General features: G+C 42.6%; 1 protein-coding gene and 1 pseudogene across 1 annotated transcript in view; one reads left to right on the top strand and one right to left on the bottom strand.

Annotated features, from left to right (window-relative positions):
* The window catches only part of LOC119259630 (glyceraldehyde-3-phosphate dehydrogenase-like), a 30,113-nt pseudogene extending 9,230 nt beyond the window's left edge, over nt 1–20,883 (bottom strand).
* Nucleotides 1–21,193, top strand: part of ANTXR1 (ANTXR cell adhesion molecule 1) — a 226,043-nt gene that overhangs the window by 184,127 nt on the left and 20,723 nt on the right. The gene's annotated exons all lie outside the window — the stretch shown is intronic.

The following is a 21,193-nucleotide window of genomic DNA, read 5'->3' on the forward strand; positions in this document are numbered from 1 at the left end:
TGAGGCTGATTAAAAGAGTTATATTACCACTTATTAATAACTTTCACTTTTAAAAGTTATTTGTTTGAAAATATAAAGTTTATTAGAAAAATAATTCTGTAAGATTTTACTAGTCGCACTTTACAAATTCATTCTGATGATTTCTGTTCAATGTTTTAAAGCCTTTCCATTTTTTATTTTTGACTAATAGCGTCAAGAGCAAAGTCATGTTCAGAACCCACAGTAATAGCAGAGCTAGCTTTGGGGCTGCTAACTCTTCTAGCCTTCAGCACCTCTCTGCATTCCTGTGCTACTCTCCCCAATATCTGATTGGGTTGTCCCATTGATTAGTATGGCCCTAGCAGCTGACACCCAGGTATTGGCCTCAAACATTGGCATACGGGACACTGGCTCTGACTTAAATACAAGCTGTAAGTGGGAATAAATCTTGTATAAGCTTTTCTACCTACTCTCTACTTACCAAAGGTAATTTGTAATGGAAAACTCTCAATGTCACAGAGTCTGGAAACTGGACATCTGTCTTGACAGCCAATCTCTTTAGTGGTATAACAAATAAAAGTGGGCCCACCAGAAAGTCCATGTGGGATCACATCTGTTGCTGTACCAGATAGAAATTGTTCTCCTTTCTCTTTCTAGCAAGGGAAGTAGTTCTGACCAGGTAAGGTTGGGTTTCTTAGGCATGGAGGTCTAGAGAAATGGAAAATGTTTTTCCTTTTGGTAGTGGAAACCAGCATTCAAGAATTTCTGAGGTCATTGACTCCATGTCCCCATCATGACTATGGGCCTGTGGGCTGTCTTGTGGTCCTCCAGAGATGTCCAAGGCAGCTGCAGAACTGAGGCCTCCTTTTGTGTTTATAAGCAGTAAGTGCTTCTCCAAAGCAGGAATAAGTACACCAGAACTCCCCATAGCCCCTGATCCCCACTGCACCCCAGTGCTACACTAGCTGTTCTGCACTAGATTTTCTGCTGGTAGCCTAAAGTTACAAGTATGTTTGCAACAATAAATAAGCCAGAAAGAAAAAGAAAAATACCAGATGGTCTCACTCATAGCAGGAATTTAGAAAACCTAAATAAGAGACCAGGAAAAAGACTAATAAATGCAAAGTAATAATCAAAATCAACAAGCAGCTATAAACCAGAGACACACTACGGGGGTGGGGGGGATTAGAGAGGAGCGGGGAAAGGAAGAACTAGAGTCAAAATAAGGGGGGAGGGGTGCAATTGTATGGGGAATATAACCAAAATGAAAATGCATACATTGTACAAAGATGAAAAATGATGTAAGAATTGTATAAAATAAAATATTTTTAAATAAATAAATAAAATATGTTTGCTGGTGGATCAAAACAGAATCTCTTGGCAAAAGCTGGATCTTACAAATACTTATCTATCAAGCCAACAACTCACCTATCTATATCCCACATCAGGCCATTAATAAGCAACATGACTAGAGGTTTTCAAAATATTTAACCCCCCCATTAGGAAACTACATTTTCACCCAGCATTACTACTCTGCTTTCAGGATATCATTGACTCTAATGCTAGAATAAATGATCTGACCCTAAATTGTCATCCATAGCCAGGCTTTGACGCCTGTCATTTACAAAACACACCCAATCCACATCCCAAAAATCCAGGACTATATAATAGGCTGATGTGTCAAAAGAGAATAATTTCTGGATAACTTTGTAATAATTTCCTTGCACTGTCAAGCCTATTCTGTGGATGACATATTTAGTTCTAATACATTTCCAAGTTTGATTTTTTTTAAATGGAAACAATTTCATTAACATTCTCTGGCTTTCCAAGACATGAAACAAACTGTCCCTCCCTAAAGAAACACAGTTTCTCATAAATCCTTCCCAGAAACATCAAGGTTCAAGGAGAGGGACATGATTTGATATTGAATGAGTAATCTTCCTATCCCTCCAGGAGAGAGAGAGAGAGAAAGAAAGAGAGAAAGAGAGAGAGAGAGAGGGAGAGAGGGAGAGAGAGGCAGATAGATAGACAGACAGACTCATATGTCTGAAAGAGTCTATGAAGAACAGGGGATAAAGTATTTCCATGACAGTAATTTAAAATCTTTTTTTTAACATTAATGTAGCATGTTACATTATGTTTCATTATTAATGTATTATGTTACATTGTATTATGTTTAATAATTTTCAGCATTAATGTATAGTGTATTAGCTATAAAAATTAGAAAAATAATGAAATGCAGGAGGAATTAAAATAGATATGATATTCCACTGCAAGATACCACATGTAAAATTATAGTGTGTATCTTTCCTGTCCACTTTCTATAGGAATTTCCTTTTGAGCTCTTACTGCTCAATGGCAGAATGAACTAGATCCTCCCTCCATGTGTAGAACACTGGAACTTAGTGGGATTACAAATGGAGTCACATTTGTTAAAATTACTAGTGACCACCTCTTCCATGCCCACAAGTATCAAAAGGTGTTTTAGATCTTAAAACACTTCAAAAGTAAAGTCTAGGGCCTCCCCTGCTGGCGCAGCACTTGAGCGCTGGGCTGCGAAGCTGCCCACAGCCTCTACAGAGCCGGTTCGATCCCCGGCAGCTGGGCGAGGGTCCCACATGGTGTGCAGACCTCTTCTGCCGCCCGCTGCTCCCCTCAGCAGTGTACTTCGGTCCTTCTGCCTGCTCTGCTCCCCGCTCTGGCTCTGGTGAATTCTCTCACCCTCCCGCGCTTCTGACTGTACCCAGTGCTTGTATAAATAAATAAATAAATCTTTTTTAAAAAAAAAGTAAAGTCTAGACCTCCCCTGTCCAGTATGACAGACACTAACCACATCTAACTGTTGAGCACTAGAAACGCAGCCAGTCAGAAATGACATGTCCGCTGAATTTGAAATATACTCTGGATTTTCAAAAATGTAGTATTAAAGAAAGTGAAATATCTCGTTAGTGATTTTTATACTGGTTACATGTTGAAATAACATTCTGGATATACTGAGTTAAATAAGATAGATTGTTAAAATTAAATTCACTTGTTTCTTTTTATGTTTTACAAATGTGGTTACTAAGAACTAAAAATTATCCTTGCAGTTTACTTTGTATTTCTATTGGACTGTGCTGGTCTAGAGGACTAGTTTGGAAAATACTTGTGAGAAGAGGGATGATATGGTTTCACACTGGACCTGTGTCCTCCAGCCATTTATATTTTGTAGACATAATAAGAATTTCAGAAATTCTGCCCTTCCTGGTTTACTATGTGAACAGCTGTGTCTTTGCTTTGGGGGGCCAATTCCTACTCCAAATTTCTTGTTCCTAACCAGAAGTCCTTCATGTTGCTTTGATTTTTAAGCAAGCAAGCATTTAAGAGATCCTTTCTACTGTATCTTTCCTCCACAATCATCATGGAGAAGAAGGATCTTGCAGCATTTCAAACTTGGTTCTATGAATTTGTAAATTTATTGGATTTTCTGTTCTATGTAGTTTATCTTTGAAAAATTCCTGGACAGCAAATATTATCTTCATTTTACCAAATAGGAAACTTACTTGACTTGAACAGTGACAGTATTTGTCAAGGGCCTTATAATTTGCAGTTATTTTTAATGCATTTCCTCTGATCACCCTTTGAGGTAGGTGTTCTCATTTCTATTTTACAGAAGAGGAAACACTCTTTCCACAGGTCTCAAGAACTTAGGCTCCACAATTGATAAATGGAAAAACTCTCATTTATTCACTCAACACATGTTTATTGTTCACTAAGCACTGCTGAACATGAGACTATGGTCTTTCCACGGGGTTTGCTTCTAGGATTCTTAGCACCCAAGCATTCAGAGCTATACCAGGAATTAAAATAGGATGCTGGGATAGAAAGAGAATGCTATCTAGCCTGCATGGTCAGAAAAGCCCTCTCTTTGGAGAGGCTGATATTGAACAGGTGACACTGAAGGTGAGATCTCATTGACAAGAAGGAACTGGCCATACCGGGATAGGGGGGACAAACCACTAATGCAAAGCCTATGAGGCTGGAGAGATAGAAGAGCCACGAGACCAGAGAAGGCAGGGTCCCAGCAGGCAGGGCTTATAAACCAGGAAAGGCATTTGGATTTTACTCTGGGTGTAACGTGAAGGTGTCATGGAATGGAGGGTTGGTAGAAGAGGAACATGATATAATTCATGTCCTACAAAGACCACTCTTGATGTGGTGGCAACAGTCAGTTGTAGGGAGGCCAGAGTAGAAGTAAGGAGGAAAAATCAATGAGGAGGCTGATGCCACAGTCCTGAGTGAAAGGCAGTGGGAAGGAGAGAATGGAGCAAAATGGCAAGGGATGGATGAATGGATGGATGGATGGATGGATGGATGGATGGATGGATATAGAACCCCTGAGACTTGCTTAGCCTCGGTTAGACTTTTGACCTGATTACCCCACCTGCCCACTCCTTCACTGCCCTTCTCAGCATGCTGTGCCTGAGAAGTCTAATTCCTGTTTACTCAGAAATGGCTTCTCAATAATGCCCAGACACAGGATGAAATTCCAGCTGATTGCCATTGTACAGGAGCCTGTTGTTTTGCTTTGTTAATTCATCATTCTGCCTAACTGTTAGCCTCCTAATTGTTCATGTTGACCTATAAAAACACATCCATGGGGCCTCCCTGGTGGCACAAGGGGCAACCTATGAAGCTATCCGCAGTCACTGCAGCATGAGTTTGATCCCCAGCCAGGGAGCTACCCACATGGCACAGCAGACCTCCCCTGTCTTGCCTGCTGCTCCCCTCAGCAGTGTATTTCAGTTGATCTGCCTGTTCTGTTCCCCACTCTGTCTCTGGTGAATCCTCTAACCCCCACACACACACCTCTGGTACCCCAATTCTTGTATGCATATATAAATAAATCTTTAAAAATAAATAAATAAAAGCACATCCATGATGAACAAGGAGGCCTTGATATATTCCAGGATCACTCCAATGGAAATAAAGCGAATCAATTTGATTCTTTCTATCTCATTTTGGAGCTGGCAGGAAAATGAGTTGTTTGCACAGTCACTTGCCCTGCTACCATCTGGAAACCAAAAAAAAAAAAAAACCCAGAATGCAATGTCTTATATGCCAATCATCAGCAAATGTGCCATGCACACTGGGGCCCAGAATGGTGTAGGCACTTTTGAGTAGGAGACAAAGGGGTGGCCACGAAGGATCCAGATGATGTGTCATAAAATAATTATTTGTTTGCTGCTGACAGTAAATGAAGAGAAAGATCATGGGTGGAGGGGTAAGCCGGAGGCCACACTTGGGCTGAAAAGACGGCAGAGAGGTGGTATGACTTATGCTTTTCCTTAGAGGATGCTCAGGCTTGGCTAAACAAAGAGAAGCAGGGAGGATGTGAGATCAAAAGGGTTGCCAGTCAGCAATAGTTTACATGTGCATGCATATGGATATGCAGCTCCTTCTCCAGCCAGGGAAAACATTTTCTTGGCATTGGTGCATTGAGCTTTCATCAATACTCAAGGGCCATAAATGCTGTCAGTGCTAAAGAATGAGGACGCGCCCTTCTACACCTACCATCATAGCCAGTCTCCTCCCAGGAAAACAGAGGGGAATCAACCCCAGCAGCAGGTGTTTGGCATGCCTGCATACACGCCACATCCCCTCTCTGACATGAGGGACTCTTTACTTCTTCCCATCAATGCACTGTGCCCCCTCTGAAACCCTCCCTGGCTCCCACTGCCTGGCCACACAAGGTGTGTTTTGCAGAATGCTTTTTCCACAACCGTTCATAAACGTCTAATAAGTTTGGAAAGTGCAGTTAATGTCAAACAGGATTTTTTTCTCTGCAGGACTTCAAAGATCTTTACTAAGTCAACATGCCTTTGGAGAAGGGGAGGATATAATATGCAGCATTTCCCCAACTCGTCAATGGCTGATCTGTTTTTAAAGCACATCATTTCAAATGATTGCCTGCGCTCTGCACTCTGGTGGTGGCATTTCCCCTCTCTCCCTCCATGGAGAACAGACGTGACTTAAACAATAATGAGAATTAGTATTTGCAAGAGTCTTATAACTTGCAACTATTTTAATGCATTTCTTCCAATAGCCCAGAGTCAATCGGATCTTGCCTGCCTCTCCACAAATCCTGCACAAAGCAGACTGCCCTTTGAGGCACTGTTGCAGGCTCTGTGCCTTCCGTGTGCCCCCTTCTAGACCTCCACTCACACCTTGCCCCTGTCCAGAGTCCCCTGACCCTTCCTCTGCTCTCATTGTTATTCAACCCAAGTCCTGTCTTCTCTTGAGAGCTGTGCTGGTCCCTTGCAAGACTTGGAAATACCTTCTGACCCTGACTGCTCATGTCATGCTCACTGAGCATTTTACAGCTTAGTTTCTACCCCTTTCTATCTCTGATACCTTGTGTGGGATTGGTATGAAAGAAGAGGAGAAACAGGAAAGAAGTGAAAGAGAGGTAGAGAGGAGGAAGAAGGAAAGAAGGAAGCCGAGGAAGACAGAAGTGCACCAAGGTGACAAAGGGAAAGTGAATTCTACAGCCTCTCGCGTGGTGCTTCTGTTGAGCAGCAGTGGCAGGGAAAGCACTTCGACTGCTTTGTGCAAGAGATGTTCATGAGGTTCTCCTTAGGCAAGCAGCTGAGGCAACCGCAGGGAGGTAAATCTGACCCAGGCCCACTTTGTCATAGGCTGGTGTCCATTTGTATCAAATCAGGTATAACTGGAGGTGCCCCATCATATCTGAGAATGGTCATTTACTGACCCTTAACCTAACCTGTGATTTGTAAAAATGATTAATAGTATATGTCTATCATTGCACATTAAGAAAATAGCGTATGTATCCATTTTTTGTAAACATGATACAATATATACTTAATGCTAAATATTAAACCAAATACATAACCAAAAAGTACACATAAACCGTAAAGCTAATGCTGTAAGAGGCCTGGACCCCAAGGCTGTGTGGCCTGGGCCTTAAGCCTCAAATGTGTAGTCCTGTGCATTCACTACCTACACTGCTTAAGCGTTGATTCTGGTGACTAGACAGTCTGTGGTCTCTGTACTAACTGGCCAACTGCCTGCAATGGAGACACCAGAAATATCCCCACGTCTGTTTCATGCATATGATTCACACAACTGTGACCACTCTCCTTATCAAAGCTGTTTCCTAAAGAGACCAAGCCCTTGTTTTCCCTCTACATTTTCAAAATGCCAAACAAGATGGTATATGTCATAAACAAGGTTAGACAGACATCTTCAAGAGCCCCTTCTTTGTAAGAAGCCAGTTCTTTTCCTCTGATGTAGTCACCTTCTGCAAACACCGGTGGCCTAACCAGAGCTCCACCCTGGAAAAGCTCATCCTATGGAAGTGCGGCTCGCCAGGGCCCATCTCTAACACTTTGTTAAATGTCCAGCTGTATTTCTTGCATGGTTGTGCATAAATTCCACTTCAGAGCGTCAGGGTAACGCCTGAATCGCTCGCCCAATTACAGTTGGTGGAAAGAGCCTGAGTGCCAGGAGGCCTGGGGTCCAGTGAATGTTTTCTCAGACTTTTACAAGTTGTGAGCAGAGGACAGTGCCCCAGATGCCAACAGCCACCAGTCATGGGTGGGGGCGCTGAACAACAAGTGTGATGAGCTGGTGCAGCCATGGGAAAGAGGTAGCCCCAGTTCCTCCTGTCCCTCCTCCACCCCACTCGCCCCCAGAGCTCCCACTGTGAGGTGGAGCTCAGCCAGGGCAGGACTGAGCCAGAGCAGAGTATCCACAGCCCCAGCCCTACAGACAAAAACCAGTTGAATGTGTTAGGGGACAAGTTGCCTGTAAGGGCCCCTCTAGCACGACACTTCTGGGGCCTATGAGAAAGAAGAAGAAAAAATGACAACAGAGTCCCCAAGCTCAGGGAGGCCAACAGTTCCCTGCCCTGCAGTCTAGATGAGTTCCTTTGTTATCATCTTCCACTAAATTAGGTTTCTCTCCTAGTTCCTGGTGTGTTCAGCAAGATGACTTGTGATGTAATCAAAACAAAGCTTTCATTTGTATTATCTTCCACCCCTTAAAAACTTTTCTGAGAGGTTTTTCTCCTGCCACCAAATATAAACTTGGCAGGTCCTATAACTGTTCAGCCCACTCTTAGGTTATAGGCAGGTCTGCAATCAAAACCACACTAAATTCAATAGCTAGAAAGTCCAATCTAAGAGGTTAATCTAAACCTCAAAACTGTTCAGGTGTTAAATCTTCCCTCCTCCAGCTAAAGGACTATGGCTGTCTCTCACATTTCTCCACTTTGCCTCACTCTCAGGTCACCTCCCCAGCTTGCTAGCTACTTTCTTATTTCTCCTCGACAAAGACGAATGAGCAGAGCTAGGAGAAAAAGTAGATCTCCTTGAACAGGCCTGTTAGGCTGGCACATGCTCTGTGGGTTCAACAAAGGTTTAATGCTCACTTGTCCCTCTACCCCTACCTCCATCCACATGTGCTCTTTGGACTTTCCTTCCAGATATTCTCTTCTGCAGTTTCCTTGACATGGGCAGGAAACTTCTTTATTCCCAATGTTTGCAATGTGGCTGCTTCCACAACCTCTCGGTCTAGCATTCACCTTTAGCTTCTCACTACTAAGTTCTCTCCGTCCCTCCAGATGGCCTTGGACAGGATCCAAGATGGGCCTCCTTCCCCATGGCCATATCTGCACCATGGGAGACACTTAGACAGCATGTGATCAGGCTAGCCCTGTGGAAGCCATCTCCATCTTGCTGCCACAGGCTGTGCCCACTCTCTCAGACAGAAGAACTCTGTGTTCACCATCTTCAGGGAACTCATTTCCAGGCTCTCAAAGTAGCCTCATTCACCTTCTAACCTTGAGGGGCAGTCCACAGAGCCACACCCTCTCCCTTCCCTCACCCCTCCCTTCCTGCCCCTGGTGGGAGGGCCACTGGTGGCCTACAGCAAGAGTTGTCTCCAAAAAATACCTCTACAAATCCTTTGCCCTGCTAAGACCTTTTTAAATATCTTTCACCTGAATGAAAGGTCCCAGCATCAGGGAGCCAGCTTATAAATGTTGCTGTGGAAATCTGCATAGGCAATTATACAGTCATTAGAACTTCTTATGCGTTGTAGCTTACTTGAAATTCCTATTTTAACATGTATTACACATTTATCTCAGATTTTAATTATGTGCTTATTTAAACAAAAGCCCCAGGGGGCATGAACTTCATCTGGTTTATTTACTGCTATACCCCAACATATAATAGGTTCTCAATGAATAACCGTTGACTTCAATTAATTTTTAAGTAAAAGAATCTCCTCTCCCCAGACTATAAGTTTTATGAGAGTAGGGAGTGAGATTATTTTTATTCAGTCCACCCCCACACCCCACGTAACAAAGTGTGGGCTATCATTTTAAAGCACCTGTAGGTGCTTTAAAAAGTTTGGAATGTAGGTGCTTTAAAAAATTTGGAACTAATAAGTCTGACAAAAGGCACATTTCTCTAGGGAGGACCATGGAGGGGAGGCCCAAAGCATTTCTGTCTCTCCCTTCCCAAAATTCTTCACTTGATCACACTCTTAAAACTCTACCAATCAGAGATCATCTCCCTCAGTTTGAGTTTCTTTAACAATGTAAATATCTGGGGCCTCTCTGATGGCTCAAAGGGTTAAGACACAACCTATGAAGCTGTCCACAACTATTGCAACATGAGACCGATCCCCGGCCAGGGAGCAACCTACATGGTGCAGCAGACCTCTCCTGACTCACCCACTGCTCCCCTCAGAAGTGTATTTCAGTTAATCTACCTATTCTGCTCTCCACTATGTCTCTGGTGAATCCTCTCACCTCCCCCCCACCCACACACACACACACCTCTGGCCTGTACCCTAGTTCTTGTATGCATAAATAAATAAATCTTTAGGGCCTCCCCTGGTGGCACAGGCGGTTGAGCACCATGCTATAAAGCTATCTGCAGCCTCTGCAGCGCTGGTTCGATCCCCGCCGGCCAGCGAGGGTCCCACATAGCGCACAGACCTCTCCTGACTCGCCCGCTGCTCCCCTCAGTAGTGTATTTTGTCAGTCTGCCTGTTCTCTTCCCTGCCCTGTCTCTGGTGAATCCTCTCACCTTCCCACACATCTGGCCTGTAACCCGGTTTTTGTGTAAAATAAATAAATAAATCCTTAAAAATAAATAAATAAATCTTAAAAAAAAAAAACAATGTAAATATCTGCATTTGGATGCCATCAGTCATTTATACTTAAGAAGACCAGTGGATGCAAGGAATTTACAGAAAGACTTGTTGGGGAGGTGGGGACATAATACAGAGATTTGCCAGGGACACTGAGCATACCAGGAGGTGAAAGGAAAATGGAAAATAACACCAATATTTTTTACAGCTTGCCTTTTGCATTTCCTCCTCCCACACAATTTTTAAGAACCACTGAATTTTTAGAGGTAGAAGGAATCTTAGATGTCATGAGAGTCTGTGGTTTTCAAGCATTTTTGGGGCCAAAAGGAGCCGTCCTTCTTTAAATGATATCTTACCAAAAACTCAATATGAAAAACAAACAAGGACAGATGATCTGGTTCCATATGGGCAGTGGGTCAGGAAATCAAGCACAGACTAGACACAACACACACACACACACACACACGCACACACACACACTCTCACACTTGGCACACAGTGGTCTCTCTAAACCCCTCCCCCCCACTCAGAATTCCTAAGTGGTGGTGAAACACAGTGTGTCCTACCAATGAAAGGTGGCAGTCTCCCTCAATCATCACCATGTCCGAAAGGTTAGACTCCTAAGGCCAAAGAAATGGATAACAGTAACCTCTACTCCCCTTCCTCCGTCAACGATCAGACTTTACTCCCCTTTCCTATTTCCCAAACTTCTCATCTATTCTAAGTGTTTGCTAAATCAAAGAGCCCTTTGTGGGTCCACCAAAGACTTTTCATGAGTTTAACACTACAGTGCTTGCTAGATCCTTGACCCTGTGTTTGGCAGTCAGAACAAATGACTGTTGTCATTGCTACTTTAATCCACATTCTTCAGATGCTGTTTTTTCCATCCTTCTAACCATCCAAATAGCAACTAAGCATTCAACCCACATCTGTCCATCTTTTCTCTAAAAGTGCTGTGAGACACTGTATGATCTGATTTGCTGATCTACAGATAAACTACAGTGGTCAGTCTCCCCTCTATGAATCTAGTAAGACTTGCCAAAAAAAAAAAAAAACCCAAGGTTTGGCATGATTCACTCTCTGCAAACCTTTGCTCACAGGGATAACCACTGTTTCCTGTCTTTGGAACTTATAAGCCATCTGTTTAATAATCTGTTGTAGCTTCCTGCCAAAGACTGACGTCCATCTCACCAGTCAGCAGTTCCCACCAAAAATGCTGAGGGCCTCAGAGTCTCACATCCCTGCTGCTGGCCCATGTCCAGGTCGCAGCAATGTATCCCTCATACCTAATTCCTATAAGCTTTACCAGAGGGGATGGCTGCTTATATGCACAAGAGCACAAGGTGAGGTATGGAGAGTTCTAGTTTGTATAATTGCTTCTATATCAGCAGCGGCAATTCAGGGCCCATGATAGCTTAGCTGAGAGTGTCAGAATAGACTTCTCAATCAAACACAGTTATGTTTAAACCCTAACTCTACCACTTACTATGTAGCTTTGATTAATTAACCTCTCTGAACCCGCATAACAGCTCGTGGGCAGCTCGTGAGGATTAATGGCAGTATTGTCCATGAAGTACTCAGCAACACACCTGGTATGTGTCAGGTTCTAAGAGATGACCTTATTAACCAAGTACTGCAGGTCAAGGGAGGGGCAGGGCTAGAGATAGGCCCAAAGGAAAGGCCTGCATGTGAGGGGCACATCCATAGCAACACAATTCACTTATCTTTCTAGGCACAAGGAAATATGTGGAAAAGACCCCCTCCCCTATAAAGTTTGGATTCTCATAAAGAAATCATGAGAAAATGTCTGTCCCCTTTCTGTCACACAGTTTATGAATTTGCTGTTTTCAGGACTGACTCAGGCTCGTTCCCCGAACTACTATGCAGATGACACACAGGTTTTCTCATGGGCAGGCTCTCAGGGTAGCTCCCAAACAGTAAAAGAGATTCAGTCTCTTTGAACACACAGGAGAAACCAAGGAACTGGTTGAGGGCCCCTCAAAAGAACCATGTCAACCCAGAAAACAAAGGTTATTACAGGACATGGAACCAGCATTCGTGGGAAAATTGCAGAAAAGTCACTCTGTGACTGTTGATTCAAATTAAGCTGGCAGGACTCAGCTGCAGTGAATTTTAGAAGTTCTGGGTCAATTTCTAAAGCTAATTAATTTATTTTAAAAGTACTTGAACTAAAGGCAATAGTAATAAGTGACAGCTGGGAAATTTTTACTTTCAGTTCTGAAAAAATATAAGGAAGTTGGGTATCCTTTCATATGTTCATACTAATGTTTAGTCAATAAGGAGATTCAGTTGTGTCTGTTAGTCCAAAAGCAGTCAGTTTAAGGAGCCATAGTGGTAGCTTCAAACTGCTAGAAAATCCAGAATTCAGCCATCCTCACTAGATGATGCGAGAGTGATATGAGTAGGAGAAGCAGCTAGGAAGATGCTACAAAAGGGCAAGATTGCCAGGTTGCTTTTTGTCTGGGTGAACTTGGAGCTCTTCTGGGAGGGATAATATTTCCAGCCTTAACTTTGACCAACTTTTAACAGGAGAGAGAACTCATAGTGGGAGCAAAACCACAATAGCCAAGAATCCAGAAGGTGACACAGCCAAAAACACTTGGCCAGTAGAACTTACAGCATTAATAAAAGGTTAACAGAAAATCAAAGGCCTATTAAAAATCCCTGCCCTATCTAGACTCACCACTTAATTGGGGAGGGGGCCCTAAAGGCAAAAGGAATAGAAATGATTCTAAAGGCTAGAGAGACTTTGGTCAAAAGGCCCAGATCCAATTAAAACAAGCCAGGAGACTTCACAGCTGTACTATTTTGACATCAGGAAATCTATTCTTAGTTCTGCTAATGAACATAACGTATGGTTTTTGTTTTGTTTTGTTTTTTTCTTTGTGGACTTGCTTAACTTACAAGAATTAAACCAGTGAGCCACAAGGAAACTTTTCCCAGAGTCAGACTCTTTAGGGAAGAAGTCCCCAGATTCCTTATCAGCGTTCTGGTGTTCCAACTACTTTGGGGCTTAATCAGAGGACACATAAGCAAAATGGACTGTAGGCACCTTCTCTGATTAGAAAACTTCCTTGTGCATATTGATGTCCTTGACATGCCTACAAGACTCTCCAAAGGAGAAAGGTTAACCTTGATTTGAGGAACTGAACTTAGTTAACATCCCAATGTCTACTAGCAAGAGAAAGGCTTATACACAAGTGTGAAAATCAGGTTATTATTCAGGCTGTAAAATAGAATGAGATTTTGCTATTTGTGACAACGTGATTAACCTTGAAGGGATTTTTCTAAGTGAAAAAAGTCAAACAGAAAAAGTCAAATAGTGTATGATCTCATTTATATGTGGACTCTTCTTTTTTTAAGATTTATTTATTTATTTATAATATATGTGGGCTCTTTTTAAAAAAATGAGCTCACAGACACAGAACAGATTAGTGACTGCTGGGGTAGGAGGGGAGTAATGTAAAGTAGATGAAGGGGGTCAAAAGGTACAAACATCCAATTATATTTTATAACTTAGAGGAATGTAATTTATAGAATATTGACTATAGCTAATAATACTAAATTTATAGTTTAAAGTTTACTAAGAGAGTAAATCTTAAAAGTTTTCATAACAATGACAAAGCTCTCTAGCTATGAATTAAGTACTTACATTCCAGTCTACCTAGTCCATTAACAGTAGAAGCAGATATTGTGCAAAAGCAAGGTTCTTTTTTTTCATATTATCAATTTGGGAGGAGAGTCATGAATGTAGGTCCCAGTGTGTATCTGAAAATCCTGCCTCTAGCCAGATGCCATGATTACAGAAATGTGGCCTCTCTTGGTTTTTATTGCTGCTTCATGCTGACCAGGCATCCTGAACACCCAGAACCCCTTCACGCAGGCTGTGACTGGGCCAGAGCCCCCTCATGCCAGAATTCATTTTCTTAAGTGTCAGACAGAACTTTTGTGCTTAAGTACCATCTCATTTAATTTATCCTCTTGTCCAACCTGTCCAGTTCTCTTTAACATGCTGACTCTGTTCTCCCATACATGTCTCCTGCCTCCAGCCAGGAGTCACCAGCACACGTGGTGGAAAGTGCCTGTAGGCCCTGTTATCCATCTGAGTGAGGAGCACCCAATACCAGCAGCTCCGAACTTGGCCACAGTTGCTTCACCATCAGGAAGTTCCCCTCTCCTGTTATGTTTAGCCCTTCCAGAAGCATCTCCATCCTTCCTGTGCATTTTTTAACAGGTCTTCAGTTATTGTAAACCAAAGTAGTACTCTGCAAGGAAATTTTTATGGAAGGGAAACTGTCTCAAACTATAGACAGTACCCTTTTGCATTTTATTAAATTCTCAGCATTAGAGCCATTTTGCTTAACATTTATGTTGCTGGTGGCTCCATCTATTGAAAAGGCAAAAATACTTAACAGAAATATCCACAAAGGGAGCCAAGACAGTCTCATGGCTGCAAGGAAACCTTGGAGCTGTGCCCTAACGTTCTTCTTTGTGGCTTAATTTTTCCAGCCATATAAGGAAGCAGTGATTACTACTGCCTCCTCTCCACACAGAAAGGATCCGGAAGACAAGACTGTACTGGACTCTGAGTTTCCCAGGCAAAATTAAACAGTTGCCATTGTCATGTCATTCTCTGAAACAAGGCTTCCTCCTCGTCTGATGTTACCACTAGTGCCTCTAGTGCCTAAGAGAATGAGAAATGCTTAAAACGTAAAGACAATTCACTGAGAGTTTTCCCACCAGTTGTTGATGGAACAAGTCACTGCTTTGAAATCTCTGGGTCTACGACACTAAGAAAATTTCAGCTTAGATATATATAACCTAGAAGGTCTCTTGTACATATTACTATAAATTATAATAATTGCTCTTAAAGCAGGTATGTGTACATCATTCTTTATTTCTTTAAAACAAACTTTTCAAAACATATATTCCATGACTTGACTTCAGTCTGTACTTCTCAGAATTAGTGCGTAGGAGCAGCTGACTCTCCTCTGAGGGGTTGTGAAAATAGGGTCTATTCCCTTTTCTCTGAGCAGAGAGAAGTTAGAATCCTAGCTAACTGTGAAACTAAAGAATGGAGGGTTTGATCCCTGGAGATCCCTATGTGCCAATGATCCCTCCTCCCATATTGAATTTGTTCTGAGACTCTTACAGGGGTTTTCATTACCTCAAATGCAAAGGGTGTGGTATTCAATCTGTCCTGAGAATACAACTTAGATGAATGGTCATAATAAAATGAAGATCTATTAAATAAGACATTATTTAAGGAATGGAAGAGATGGATGGAATGCCACAGGAAAGACTTAAGTAATATTCTTTTATACTCTGAGAAGTAGAAATATGTGGAAAGTTTTTTTTTCCTTCAATAGTATGGGGTCTTGTTGCCAGGAGCTGCAAAGAGTCCATCCAATTAATGGACCAGAACTAATGGACATTGTTCCCCAAAATAGTCACCTGCCACTGAGACCTACTTAAAGATACTTTTCAGTAAGTATCTATACTATCTTATGCACCTAAAATACAGCAAGATCTCACATGAGGGATTATCAGAATTTAAGGGGTTTCATTAGTCCATGTGCCAAAGTTAAAAATTATTTCCTTAAAATTCTCCAAATAAAGTCCCATCTTGTCACTATAACATAATTTTATAACATAATGTAATAACTTTCAATGTGAGACTAAAAAGGGGACCTAAAAATAAAGTAAAGGCATCAGTGGGGTCTCAGTTGTAATCCTGGAGCAACTCATAAAATACAGCCTCAGTTTTCCACTCCTAAAATAAAAAATTCTGGTTCCTATTGCATCATTCAAAATGAGAGGATCCATTGAAATGTGAAAATAAACATATAGTTCCAAAATGTTAACAATGGGTAGTGAACCTGCTCTTTTCTCTTGTTTCCATAAAATTATTAATGTCATTAATAACTCTCATTTAATGAGAGTTGTGGACATTTAAAAGAAGAGAAAGGAAGAAGCGGATCAAGTATTAAGAGATGATTGTAGAACTGGATCTGTGATGTCTGAACTAGACTCCCTGGTGGGTAGAAAAATGTTCCAGTCCATTACATCAAAGCCCAAGTGAGGAGGTGTGAGCAGCTGGTCCTACCGAGACACAGGGCTTTGCCCAGGTCACCTCTGCCTTCATTACCTGCAGCATCACCTTCATGTCTGTGGCCCAGTTATCTCCCAAGACACTCCTTTACAAGACCACCTTCATTAAAAATCTTTCCCTAGTCTTGTTGTTCTATTTATCTAGTGATTCCCCAAGGTTTTTCAACTCAGAACTTTGGCATGAAGTTCAGTATTCATTTAGTTCATAATTCTTTTTCTTAAATCAGTGACAGAGTAAGATGAGGTAATGTTTTCTGGCAGGCTAGCATAAGATTTAAACCCTTAAAAGTGAAAAACATTGAGAGCTTAAAAAGCCAGTATCCAATATTCTCTCTGTGGTCTTAAGTGGACAGTGATGTTTTCCTAGTGTTCATTCCACAGTGACAGAACTGTCATTGTCCCCATCTGTCCCCACTACAAATTTTTGTGATTCTCTGTAACAACAGTAATGAGCTCTTGCAATATAACAAACAGCCCAAGAAAACTGACATTCCCCCCAGAGACTATTTAGTAGGCTGCTCTTACATCAATCAGAACAACAGCAGGTCAGAAGGGGATAGGGAATGAGCCCAGATCCCTGGATGGTGAGGAAGACTGAGGAGTGAAAAGCTGCTGAGAAGAGGCATTTTTACCTAGGTATCCTTAGACTAGAGCAGAGCAGTAGCTGGGGCCCAGGGACCAGTCCCAGCAGATCAAGATACACTTATCAAAGGATTCTCCTCATTCGCCACAGGAAAAAAAAAAACGAACAATGCAGACATTCCCAGCTTCCCTCTCTAGCTTCTCAATGTGATGCATTAACCCCTTCAAACAGTTTATTTATTGAACACCTAGCAAGTCTGATGCTATTCCAGAAGCTTCTTTCAAACCAAATAATATAACATCAGCCCTATCCTCAAAGAGAGAAGGCTGGCTGGGAAACATGGATTGATCAGGTGGGATCTGTGATGGCCAAAATGAGCACAAGGAGTATAGCCATTGCTCCGTGCATTTCTGCTGCTTCATTATTTCACCTCCTCGCAGCTAGAGCTCTAGGAAAGCAGAATGCACTGCTAGGAATTGTGGTGCGTGCCCACACAGCTGCACTCTACCTTCCTCTGCTGTGGCTCCAGCCACATCCATTAGCCTTGGGAATCCTCTTTCTCCAAGAATTGGGAAAGGATTTGTGATGGGTGGTGGCAGACAGGGGAGTGGGCCCAACCACTAGCAGCTCCCATTCACTGCAGGGTCTTCAGAATCTGAACAAAGATGGCTCTTACTAAGTATGAGGTCACCTTTCTGGACTGTCTGGATTCACTGGGGTTCATTTGGGTTCTCTGTCTGAAGTTACTTGAGCTATTTCTATAGGGAACCCTTCAAGGTGTCCCCCACCATCATAGTCTGTAATGTCTGGATGCTGGGGAAATACCGAGGGGCACAATTCAGAGGAAGTACTGAGGAGAAAGCATAATATCTTCAGAGTCAAACCAACCTGTGTTTGAATCCTGACCCTACAGTGTACTATTTGTATGGCCCTAGCGAAGGGTCTTAGTCTTCAAACGCCTCCATTTTTTTTTTTAAGTCTTTGACATGGGGAGAGTGAAACCTGCCTATAAAATTATGGTGTGGTTTTAGGATAACATAGTGAAGGCTTAGCTCAATCATAGCCATTATAGTTATAATACCACTCTGTACCCATTAGATAAGCTTCTAAGCTTGTCCACAGGACACACATAGAATTATAACCTTCATGGGGCTTACTGTGGTATTTAACAAATGTTTCCCCATGTTTCTAAAAGGCAGGGTCTGCTTCTTCAATTCCTGTATTTTACAATACACTGGAAGCTCTTCTGTGTGTCAGGCCCTTGGTGGTAAAGGAAATACAGTGGTCAGCAAAGACCTTCCAAGATGGTGACAAAGAGAGAGATGAATATAAAAGCAATGAGCAAGGTTGAAGTGGAAATGTGCAGGAAACCATGAAAGAGATTACCAGGTGGGCCTAACTGAGGCTGGGCAGGAGCAGCGATTCTATGAGGAATTAACTATGCTGATACATGAGGTGTAAGTAGCATTTAGCCAATCAGGGTTTGGGAAAAGCATGTTCCAGGCAGGACACATGAAAGTCAGGAAGTAGAGGTGATCATTGAAAAGGATCATTGAAAAGCTACAGGGCTGTGGGTGCACAGAATGGTGAAAGGTCAAATGTGCAGGGCCTTGTTGGCCACACTGGTGGTTTAAGTTTCAGCAATGTGTCCTGGAAAGCTAGGGAAGGATTCTGGGATGTGGCCTGATGCTGTGATGTTTGGGCTTTTCTGCTGCTTTGTGGATAGAATGGAAGAGTGCAAGTGAAGGCTCAGAGAGACTAATTGCACAGGAGATAATGGAAGATTGGATGAGCTGGAGCAACTTTGTCTTTTGTTTATGTCCAGAGGAGACCAGAGCCATTTAGAAAACCCACCTTCCTCACATTTCCTAGAGGAAAAGAATTTGGTAGTGTGTATCTCTGCATCTTGGAGGCCTTCAAATCCATATCTCCTATGAAGTCAGGAGGTGAAGGCTGTCCATGCTTTGTTCTGTTTGCTGCAGTTCCAGAAAATCAGTCCTAAGTCAAATGAGCATGAAGATGATGTTTTTCTACCTAGAAACTTACATTCCCAAACCAAAAAAAAAGAGTTACTTACACAGTTAGATCCCCACCTTTCTCATGCTTCCTTATTCCCTGAGACACAAAAATATTGAAATTAAACCAATTAACCCTATAACAGCCTCTAAGTCTTCAAGTGAAAGGCCAAGTCTCATGTCTCTCTTTAAATCAAAAGCTAGAAATGACCAAGCTTAGTGAGGAAGATATGTCAAAAGACTGAAAGCTAGACCCCTTATACGAAACAATGAATGCAAAAGAAAACTTCTTGAAGGAAATGAAAAGTGCAACTCTAGTGAACACAAAAACAATAAGAAAGTGGAACAGCCTTATTGCTGACATGAAGTCTGGATAGAAAATCAAACCAGCCACAGTATCCCCTTAAGCCAAAGCCTAATTCAGTGCAAGGCCTTAACTCTCTTCAATCCTATGAAGGCTGAGAGAGGTACGTGAGAAAGCTACACAAGAAAAAGTTAATGCTAGCCAAGGGTGTTTCATAAGGTTCAAGGAGAGAAGTCATCTCCATAGCATCAGAATGCAAGGTAGAGCCATAAGTACTGATGGAGGAACTGCAGCAAATTATCCCGAAGGTCTAGCTGAGATCATTGATGAAAGTAGCTATACTTAAAAACAGATAATTTTTTTAAGATAATTTTTTTCTGGTACAGGCCAGAGGTACAGGGGGTGAGAGGATTCACCAGAGACAGAGTGGGGAACAGAACAGGCAGACTGACTGAAATACACTGTTGACGGGAGCAGCAGGCGAGTAAGGAGAAGTCTGCTGCACCATGTGGGTAGCTCCCTGGCCAGGGATTGAACTCGTGCTGCAGTGGCTGCGGATAGCTTCATAGGTTGCTTCCTAACCCCATGCGCCACCAGAGAGGCCCCAAAACAGATAATTTTTTGCTGGGTACAGTGCACTTTACTGATGGTACATGACAAGGCAGCTTACTCCCTAAGCTCCTCCCACTTTCCAGGGCATCTGGGATGGAACTGTAACAGAGCAGGAGAATTTCATTGTGGATGAGTGAGGGAAAGGACTCCCCAGCAGCTGGAGTAGTGGGGGCTTTCTCTCCTGCTTTCACTGTGGCTAGTGGTGCAGGGACTCTTACTCCTTGGGAGGCCATGTGGAGCATAAGGTCCACCAATCTGTTACCATAGCCAAATTCATTGTTACACAAGGAAATGAGATTGACAAAGTGATCATTAAAGGAAATGCCAGCCCTGTCATCAAAGGTAGAAGAGTGGGTGTCACTATCAAAATCACAGGAAACAACTTGGTCTTCAGCGTAGGCCAGGATGCCCTAGAGGGGGCCCTGTGAAGCCTGCTTCACCACTTTCTAATGACATTGTATTTGGCAGCTTTCTCTAGCTGGCAGGTCAGATACAAAACTGACATGTTGGGGGTGGGGCCATGGAAGGCCATGACAGTGAGCTTCTCCTTCAGCTCAGGGATGACTTTGCCCACAGCCTTGGCAGCACTAGTAGAAGTAGACATGATGTGCTGGGAAGCCCCTTGGCCATCACACCACAGCTTCCCAAAGGGTCCATTCACAATCTTCTGGATGGCTGTGATGGCATGGACCATGGTCATAAGTCTATCCACAATGCCAGAGTTGTCATGGATGACCTTGGCCAGGGGGCCAAGCAGCTGGTAGTGTAGGCGATATTGCTGACACTCTTAAGGGATTTTTCATACTTCTCATGGTTCACACGCATCACAAACATGGGGCATCAGCACAAGGGGCAAAGATAATGACCTTTTTGGCCCCACCCTTTGGGTGAACTCTGGTCTTCTCCAGGGTAGTGAAAGTGCCAATGGACTCCACAATATACTCAGCACCAGCATCACCCCATTTGATGTTGGTGGGTTCTTGCTCCTGGAGGATGGAGATGGACTTCCTGTAGATGTCAAGTTTCCCATTCTCTGTCTTGACTGTGCCACTGTACTTGCCATGGGTGGAATCATTTTGAAACATGTAGACCATTTAGTTGAGGTCAATGAAGTGGTTGTTGATGGCAACAATGTCCACTTTACCTGCGTTAAAAGCATCCCTGAGGACCAGACACCCAATTCAACCAAATCCATCCACTACAACCTTCATCATGGTGTATGAGGGACACTCTGGCATTGCATGAGAAAAGGTGTCTGCCTGCAGAACTGGAAGGAGCAGAGAGCTAAATAACAGATTTTCAGTGTGAAGCATAACTTATATACACTGAGAAATCAAAAAGATTCATGGATTTGCTTTATTGCAACATTCACTTTGTTTCAGTGCTCTAGAACCAAACCCACAATAT

Source organism: Talpa occidentalis, unplaced genomic scaffold, assembly GCF_014898055.3.
Source record: "Talpa occidentalis isolate TD23 unplaced genomic scaffold, MPIMG_talOcc4v2.1 talOcc4.5, whole genome shotgun sequence".
Taxonomy (NCBI): domain Eukaryota; kingdom Metazoa; phylum Chordata; class Mammalia; order Eulipotyphla; family Talpidae; genus Talpa; species Talpa occidentalis.